This window comes from Centruroides sculpturatus, unplaced genomic scaffold (genome assembly GCF_000671375.1).
Source record: "Centruroides sculpturatus isolate CEXI.00-Female unplaced genomic scaffold, Cexi_2.0 scaffold180, whole genome shotgun sequence".
Taxonomy (NCBI): domain Eukaryota; kingdom Metazoa; phylum Arthropoda; class Arachnida; order Scorpiones; family Buthidae; genus Centruroides; species Centruroides sculpturatus.
The window spans coordinates 318,418-328,717 of record NW_019384918.1 but is presented as its reverse complement, the minus strand read 5'-3'; the positions used below and the strand labels follow the sequence as shown (position 1 = coordinate 328,717).

Here is a 10,300-nt window from a genome sequence, read left to right as displayed (position 1 = left end):
ATTTAACAATTGATACAATCAAAAGTGTACTGCCATCGAGTAAACAAATTGAGTAATATCATCAAACAGAAAAGGCCAGAATTTATCAACAAAACAGGTGTAATGTAATTAATGCCAAATTTCAGACAAGTATGGTAACTCGTCAGAAACTGTTACAGCTTAGATGGGATGTGCTATCAAACCAACAATATTCGCCAGATCAGGCACCCTCAGATTATTACTTGTTCTGGTCTTTACAAAATTTTTTAAACTGTAAGACGTTTACTTGAAATGAAAATGTCAAAAATTACTTGAATCCGTTCTTTTTTGTAAGCAAACATCAAAACTTTTATAAACGTAGAAACATGCTACTAACAGAAACAAGGCAACAGGTAGTTGATCAAAATGGTCAATATATAATTCAATAAAATATTTATTTATTATAAAAATAGTGTGTTTGACACAGAAAAAAAAAACGAAATTACTTTCCGAACAATCCAATATAATACAGTAAATTAATTATAAAGAAAGACTTACTGTTTTCTGATGATTGGACATGGTGGAAATGAAGACGACTTAGTTTCTTCAAATTTTTAATTTTTTAAAAAATACCATCAGCCATTTTAATTAAAATTATAGAGACATCATGTAATTTGGACTAAAGGTAGATGGGTTAAGCAGCCATCTCGTATTGAATTTAATAATTAAAAATACATTAATTAATTTATAAAATATTCTAGAAAAAAACTAGTCCAGAACAGGACTCAAACCCACAATTCCTTTTACTTACAGATGTGTTACTAATTACATTACCCAGATCTCCATCCAATGTCCATTGCTAGGCCAATTAATTTAGAAAATATAACCATAACATGTATGATCATAACTTATAAATTAGTTGGTCTAAATTGAAACAATAAGTCAATTAATTATATTTTATCTAATTTTACACATAATATTCAAATATTCCTATGTAGTAAGGAAGTGTGTGTTTATTCACAAGCCAAACAACTACCAAATTAAAATCGGGCTACTTTTCTGCAATTATTTTTAATTAATTTATAAATAATTTGTAACTAGAGGGAGGTGTTGGATGCTCTTATTAAATTTAATAATTACAATTAAATTAAATAATTTAATTAAAATATTTTGGAAGAAAAGAATTGGCCCAGAGCTATACTCAAACTCACAACTCCTGCTTAATGTGCAGATGCGTATAATGCATCTGCATATTCTAAATTATTTAAATAAAAATTAAATATTTTTTAAATATAAGATATAAAAGAAAATTTCAAATGTTCAAGGTTAATTACAAACCTGATCCAGCTCCATCTTTCTGAGAAACTGGGTTCGATCCCGAAGTAACTGACTTATTTTTCTTTTGTGAAGCTGATGATTTTGTACTCACCATTGTAGACTTTTCTTCTATAAACAGCAAAATATAAAGCTAATTATAACACCAAGTTTCTCAATAATAAATTAAAACAAAAAATAAAAGAAATAAAATAAACAAAAGTATGAATTTCATTATACTCACATTTTAAACAAAGATGATGAAAAATGTTTATAATTAAAGTAAAATTTTATTATTATTAAACATTTAAGAGAGAAAAATGTATTTTAATTTTATTACTTCTTATATACTAAAAAAATATAGTAGTATAAATTACTCTAATCTAAGTTTCAAAAAACTAAAATAATATTAAACTACACCACAAAACACCAGGATGTGTTAAAAAAAATGTACTCCTATAACCTATAACCAGTGTGTCATAAAAAAAGAAAAGAAAAAGTTCAACACAAACATTTTCAAACGACTGTGAATTCTTCTTCTTGTGTAAAACGGAATTTCTGATGGATCAGAGCAAACAGTTTAGGAAATTCGAGAAACATTCAAAGGTGTTATATGAGGCGCATGCCTATTCGTATGGTTGACATAACATGACACGACCATGACATAACCATATGAACATGCATGCGCCTCATATAACACCTTTGAATGTTTCTCGAATTTCCTAAACTGTTCACTCTGATCCATCAGAAATTCCGTTTTACACATGAAGAATTCACAGCAGTTTGAAAACGTTTGTGGTAAACTTTTTCTTTTGTTTTTTATGACACACTGGTTATAGGTTCTAGGAGTATATTTTTTATTTTTTTAAATAATATTAAATCAACACATACATTAATTTAATCTTATTTTAATAGAGTGTAAGAACAACAACAATTTTAATGTAAGAATTATATCAAACTAAAATATACTGATATAAATTTATTAGAAAATAAAAATGATATTAGTTTGTGATTTTAAAAATAGAGATTTTTGATTTATCAATGTTCTACAATATACAGTGATTTTTGTGATGTTTGTTAGAGAAATAAAACAAGCCTGCGTATATATTATTCTTTGAAACAGAATGATATGACATTTTAATTGATAATCTTGATTTCTATGAAGTATATAATATCTACAGTATATAAACACACAACCCATAACTCCAATCATCGTCCTTGCACTTCTAGCAAACACATTTAATAATAATGCACACAATTTTGGCATATTTCATATGCCTGCATCAGGTTTCACACTCTAGCTTCAATTTGATAACATTGTAAATCATTATATTACTCAGTAAGTGGCATTATTTAATTTTTAAGATATAGAAGATATTTTAAGATTAAGTTACTTTCGTCCTGATACTGGTATAAGCTAAAACTAGACAATAACTAAAGATGTACAAAATACCTTATGTACTTTTCCAGCAACTTAAACATTAATATAATTAACATTGTCAGTAAAAAAAGTACATAAGGTATTTTGTGTGTGTCTACTTATTTTCGTCCTATATTGTTGAAGCACAAAAAATATAAAACAAAAATGTGTGTATTATTAATAAATGTGTTTGCTGGAAGTGGTGTTGGAGTTACATGTTAATCATAGTTCCAGCTTTGTTCATTGCTTTTATAAATATTTATACCATTTAATGTGTGCCAGAAGCTCTACATTCTGGATTCTAGTATGCTTCCAGTGTAATCTTTAGTACATCTTATTCAATGTAAATACAGTCGTGAACCACATAATATTAATTCAAACAATGACTGCATATACATTACAGGTTCCATATTGTTATAATATTTTGATTTAGAAAATGGAAAATTTTGATTACTGTAAAAATCGTGGTGGACAGTGGCCTAATCTGGTGGGAAAATATAGATGGTATAGGGAGAAAGAGCTTGTTAAAAATTTGGCAACATGTTCTTGCATCTTTTGTATGAAAAAGCAATTGTTCTGCTAGGCATAAATAAATAGCATTGCAGGTCCTAAAATATAGTATTTACAGAAAATCTTACAAAATCTTTTCAGATTTGAAATATATAATAAATAAATAAAATTACAGATATAGGAATAATTACATAATAAACATTTTGATTAATACAGTATTTGTATAATAAATCTTGGCTATTTACTCAATACACATACACACACATATATATATATAATATAGTGTTTACAAAAAATCCTATTTCATAGAACACATTGTGGACATTAAATGATAACTATAATAAATTATATTTAAAATTTCAATGAATTGCTTAATCAATAAGAGAACTGGTGTTAAAAGTTTAGAATTAATTAAATACAAACAAAACCTTTTATCCAGTAACAGAACTTCAATGAAAATTCCGAACATTTTTGCCTTCACCAAGGCCTGCCTCAGATTTTTAGAATTAAAGTAAATTATAAAAATGCCAAAATTTATGTATGAAGTTATTTCAGAAAAAAACAACTAAACCTTGAAGAATATTTGAAAATTTGTATTTAAACTGATAAAAAAAAATCTCAAGTTTTTTCGACTTCATTCTAATTTGTTGAATTAGAATCTAATATAAAAAGGAGAAAGTTTATTAGTTTGTTCTTTATATGTGTCATCATGATTTGAGAAAATGCAATAAAACTTTTCAGGAACCATCCTCTCATCCAGGAGGAAGTCAACTATTACTTTTGAGAGTTAACTTTTATCATCCACCCAACAAAAGACCCTCTTACTATCTGACCAGCAGGATGATGGCATTCAAATAGGAAAATTAGATAATACAAAGCAACCAGTAAGCATAAATGTTTTTAGGGCTTTTTTGAGGGTGCAAACGGGCAGATCTACATAGGGACTAATAGAACTTAAGTCCTGGGCTCCCAAAAATTGAATTATCATCATAAATTTTGAATACTTTTTCATTAACAATGAGCACTTACCATATAGTAAAAACTAGTTAATATTAATGATATAATAATAATTTTTAGTATTATTTGTATTAACAAAAAGTGGAGCTTCATTAAACTTCAGTAAGCCCTAGGCCCCGAAAAACCTAGATCTGCCTCTGGGTGCAGAGCTTAAATACTTGGTCCAATTTTCACAAAATTTGATTGGTTGACCAATTACCAATTATTAATTCTAACATACCATTCACAGTCAAATGCATATTTGATATGAATTTGACTGTGAATGGTATGTTAGAATTAACATTAGAAAAACTTTGTATATCTTAAATTATCATAAGCAGGTAGAAGTCAATGATTATTTTCTGTTGAAAAACATCAAGGAATTGATGTTTTTCAATTGCATCATTTCCTACCATCCAGATATCAAATTCTTAATGAACATAAAACGTACAGGTATACCTCGACTTACGTCGTTCCCGATTATACGTCGTTTGTCAAAAAAGTATATGGAAAAATAAAAATCAGGTTTAAGTCATTTTATTCGACTTTACGTCTGCCCGCCACAAATATTGAAGTCGTAATATTACTAGAAAAGCGTTTAAAGCACATAAAATCATATTAAAATATATACATTTACAAGTATGTACTGTACTTACAGTACATGCATTCGTAAATTTAGATTACTTTTTTCTGTACTATATTAAAAACTAAAATTTATTTGTTTGTAAGCTTAAAATAGATCCTTATTAACCATATATTATTAAAAATGCATTAATAAATAAAATACAGAACCGGGAATGGTAATTTATGGTTTAGCCTAGTGACAAATAGATTCACAGACAAGTAAATTCGACTTACATCGCTTTCCTGGAACCAATTACCGACGTAAGGCGAGGTATACCTGTACTCAAGAGTTTTCCAGGTTATGAACATAAATCTTTGGTCCATTTCTCAAAATTAGATTGTTCATTTATTTTTATTTTTAAATAAGAATATCATATATAATATCAAAAATTTCTTGGCAATGCCTGGCTGCATGTAGCTTCGCTAAGATATATATAATATTAAATATAAAAATATTTTCATATTTTGTTAATATAATATATATAGGAAAAACATTGAAGGAAATGCTCTGAAAACTTAAAAAAATCACCAACTATCTTACCAGTTTTAAAATTTTTTTGTCACTTCAAATTATTTATTGCCACCAGTTTTATCTACTAATTAATGCAGGTACTGGTAGCCTTATCAGTTTGGAGTCTAGAAAGCAAAAATAATATTTGCTTTAATATTAATATTAATGATATAATAATAATTTTTTAATGTTTTAATTGGATATTTTTGTGTGTTTTTTAAAGGAATGTTTTAGCCTGACGACCTAGTAGCCTACAAAGAAAGGTCAGGTTGTCAATGGTGTTCTGGAACACATGATCAGAATAAATGGTGGTTTCAAAAAATAATTTTTGGACAGACTGTGTCTTTTGTGATTAAAGCAAAAATAATATGTTAAGCTGTCACTTAGAAATAGTAATAATTTTTTAATAATTTTCAATGAATAATTCCAAATAACACATTTGATTACAATGTTTAATCAGTATTTCACATGTTCTATTGTGTCAAAATTTTTGTTTTAGTCTACTGAAAAAAATCAAAGTAAAAAAAATGTCACCCCAAAAATTCCCAAATTTTCTCTCAGCTGATAAAAAAATTCCCAATCTGAAAACAAATTAAATTTAATTTATTAAATGGTATTACACAAAAACTGCCTTTGATTCTCAACGTCACTTCCTACCTCCCTACCCAAACTTGTCACTTGACATCATAAAATCACTGTGTGATGCATGGAAGCTTGACATTCTGCTGTTTTTCTTGAAGCTTGGTTTATGATTCAATTTCACACAGAAAATCAAAGTAAGTGAATTGAAGTTTTTATGGCTAGTATTATATTTTATATATAAACATCTTGAAGCCCAAGGATCTTATCAAAACCAAACAATTACCTGATTAAATCAACTACATTCCCACTACTAATAATTATTAAATATTGAGTAACTTGACACTAGAGGTACAGTACCATTTCATATTAAATTTAATAATTATAATTAAATTAATATTTATTAAATAATTTAAAAATTTCTGTAAGAAAAGAATTTGTACACAGTGAGAATGTAGCCCAATTTAATCTAGTAATCATTTAGCTTTGATAATATTATATTTTTATCGACAACTAGTAATTTTGGCACTATGCAGCATGATCCCTATGTATACATCCTCCAATTCAATTTTTTAATGAAGCATTCAATTATGAACATTTCCTGGTTTGAAAATATATACTAAACCATTGATGATAACATAAATAAGAATTTATTCTTTAAATTATTAGATGAAAACTGCAGTCAAAATATTTCTTTGATAATTGCATATAATAAAGTCTGTACTGTACATGTGCAATATGATAAATTTCTATCGATAGAAATTTATCATACTGCACATGTACAGTACAGACTTTATTATATGCAATTATCAAAGAAATATTTTGACTGCAGTTTTCATCTAATAATTTAAAGAATAAATTCTTATTTATGTTATCATCAATGGTTTAGTATATATTTTCAAACCAGGAAATGTTCATAATTGAATGCTTCATTAAAAAATTGAATTGGAGGATGTATACATAGGGATCATGCTGCATAGTGCCAAAATTACTAGTTGTCGATAAAAATATAATATTATCAAAGCTAAATGATTACTAGATTAAATTGGGCTACATTCTCACTGTGTACAAATTCTTTTCTTACAGAAATTTTTAAATTATTTAATAAATATTAATTTAATTATAATTATTAAATTTAATATGAAATGGTACTGTACCTCTAGTGTCAAGTTACTCAATATTTAATAATTATTAGTAGTGGGAATGTAGTTGATTTAATCAGGTAATTGTTTGGTTTTGATAAGATCCTTGGGCTTCAAGATGTTTATATATAAAATATAATACTAGCCATAAAAACTTCAATTCACTTACTTTGATTTTCTGTGTGAAATTGAATCATAAACCAAGCTTCAAGAAAAACAGCAGAATGTCAAGCTTCCATGCATCACACAGTGATTTTATGATGTCAAGTGACAAGTTTGGGTAGGGAGGTAGGAAGTGACGTTGAGAATCAAAGGCAGTTTTTGTGTAATACCATTTAATAAATTAAATTTAATTTGTTTTCAGATTGGGAATTTTTTTATCAGCTGAGAGAAAATTTGGGAATTTTTGGGGTGACATTTTTTTTACTTTGATTTTTTTCAGTAGACTAAAACAAAAATTTTGACACAATAGAACATGTGAAATACTGATTAAACATTGTAATCAAATGTGTTATTTGGAATTATTCATTGAAAATTATTAAAAAATTATTACTATTTCTAAGTGACAGCTTAACATATTATTTTTGCTTTAATCACAAAAGACACAGTCTGTCCAAAAATTATTTTTTGAAACCACCATTTATTCTGATCATGTGTTCCAGAACACCATTGACAACCTGACCTTTCTTTGTAGGCTACTAGGTCGTCAGGCTAAAACATTCCTTTAAAAAACACACAAAAATATCCAATTAAAACATTAAAAAATTATTATTATATCATTAATATTAATATTAAAGCAAATATTATTTTTGCTTTCTAGACTCCAAACTGATAAGGCTACCAGTACCTGCATTAATTAGTAGATAAAACTGGTGGCAATAAATAATTTGAAGTGACAAAAAAATTTTAAAACTGGTAAGATAGTTGGTGATTTTTTTAAGTTTTCAGAGCATTTCCTTCAATGTTTTTCCTATATATATTATATTAACAAAATATGAAAATATTTTTATATTTAATATTATATATATCTTAGCGAAGCTACATGCAGCCAGGCATTGCCAAGAAATTNTTTTTTTGGCCTCGAGGATCGTCCCCGAAAGCCTGCTGAATCTTGCGAATGGTTTACACTCGGGTATCGCCAAGGTTTTTGGCAAAATTTGATGTAATATCGCTGCTCACGCTGTTCAGTCATTTTCCAGCTTAGTGGAATCCGACGAGAGCGCACTACATGACCTCACTCATAGGCCTATTGCCAACGACTGACGCTTCCTGCAGGTGGGAAAAAATTCAGGGCTGTGCATGACTGTCCCCTCCACAACTCCACCGAAGGAGGCCTCTCACGCATCATTGGTTTACGCGAAAAAAATAAAGGTCCGATACTTTTTGAACAGACCTTGTATACTATATTCTGAGTGAACACTGTTGTCTTTTAAAAGATTTCCTTGATGTCTTCCTTTAGTAGTAGGCACCTTAATATTGCTCCAATTTCTTGAACAGGATAAAGAAACATAAAATTGACCAATTTTACTCTTATGCTTTCCCCTAGGCATGTTTTTTTTTTTTTTGACAAAATATCAAATCTTTTCTTTCACATTGATAAAACAAAAATGCATTGTAGGTACATTAGATGAACAATAACACTTTCTAAATAAACAACAACACACAACACCAGGGTGTAGTAAAAAAGTACTCTATGAACCGATGACCGATGTGTGACAGGAAAAAAACCAAAAGAGAAAGTTCACCACTAACATTCTCAAGTGTCAGATTCGAACGATTCTTCAGTTTCATAATCCAAATGTTTTATGTTCCATCAGAAATTCCATTTAATGCTTGAAGAAGAACTCAGGGGAGTTTGAAATGTTAGTGGTGAACTTTCTCTTTTTTTCCCCCATCACACACCGATCATCAGTTCATAGATTACATTTTTTATTTTCTAAATAACGAGCTCATTAGATTGTTACTTCCAACTGGATAATAGAACATAACCTGGGGTATTACTGTAAATTTAAATTATTTGATGCAATATTCAATGTTTTATATTTCATTTGTATTCAAATTTATTATTTAAACTTATGTACAAGAATTTTTAAAAGCAGAAGTTGGAATCAGTCAACAGATTTTCATTTTTCACCTTTAACATTACATAAATAACTTAAATTCCATTAATAAAACTTAAAACCTTTCTCATTATGTGAGGTGCTTGCAAAAATTCAGGTTGATAGGTCAAAGTTCACAGGGTTCCCTATAGAGCTATTTTACTTTTATCACTTAATTTTATGCTTGTAAGTATAAAATTACATGGAAATGACTTTCATTCAAAATGTCCATCCAGAACAACAAAGTTTTAAATTTATGAAAATTAAAATGTTTTTAACAATTTTACTGATGGCATATTGAAAGCATTCAGTCGCATTTTGGACTGAACTGTATAGTGTACGTCATTGTCTTAGGTCTTGATGTAATAGCACAATCATTAACCAAAACACAATTGATATCAAAACAAAAACATGTGAGATGTAAAAAAAATTGCACCAAGTAAAAAATTATGACAATTTTATAATGAAACATACCTTTTGATTTCAAGCAATATTTTACTATTATAAAAATGTTTTCAACCTACTATAATATGCATCTTGTCTAGCCTTGCTATATACACATGAGCACCATGTTTTCAACCTATTCATGCATCTTCCTCAGTTAGGACTAACACAAAGAATACATAAATAGTGCTTTTAAAATAAAAATTGAGCAAATACAATATATATAATACTAGCTGCAAGGACCTGCTTCGCTGGGTTTTTATTTGTATGTAATATAGTTCTTTTTTATATATAAAAGACTGTTTTTCTAAGTAATCTAGAATCTAGCTGCAAGGACCTGCTTCGCTGGACAAAAAGTAACGATAGTGAAGATTAAGATAATTACATTATAGCCAATCTTACCTGTTTTCACAGAATGCAAGAATTAGGTCCCCCGTTTCCAGACTAATTAGAGAATTTTTATGTCCAGTCAAATGAACTATTTTCAATTTGATCGATTTTCTGGAATGTTTACAATTGTTCTATAATCGAACCAATTCGAATTTAAATTCGAATACAAATTCAAATTTAAAATGGTTCGAACATTTTTTAAATCAAAATAGAAAATCTTCGAAGTCAACCACTTTAAGCCCCCATATCTCCCGCACCCTTATAGCTATCAAGACGCAACCACCATAGTGCACGAATGGAGACTTGGGGCTAC

General features: G+C 28.4%; 1 long non-coding RNA gene across 3 annotated transcripts in view; it reads right to left on the bottom strand.

Annotated features, from left to right (window-relative positions):
* Positions 1 to 10,300, bottom strand: part of LOC111631801 — a 45,058-nt gene continuing 34,758 nt past the window's right edge. For all 3 annotated transcript variants that reach the window (XR_002757764.1, XR_002757765.1, XR_002757763.1), the window contains one exon: positions 1 to 1,404. This is a non-coding gene — a long non-coding RNA (uncharacterized LOC111631801). The remainder of the gene's footprint in view (positions 1,405 to 10,300) is intronic.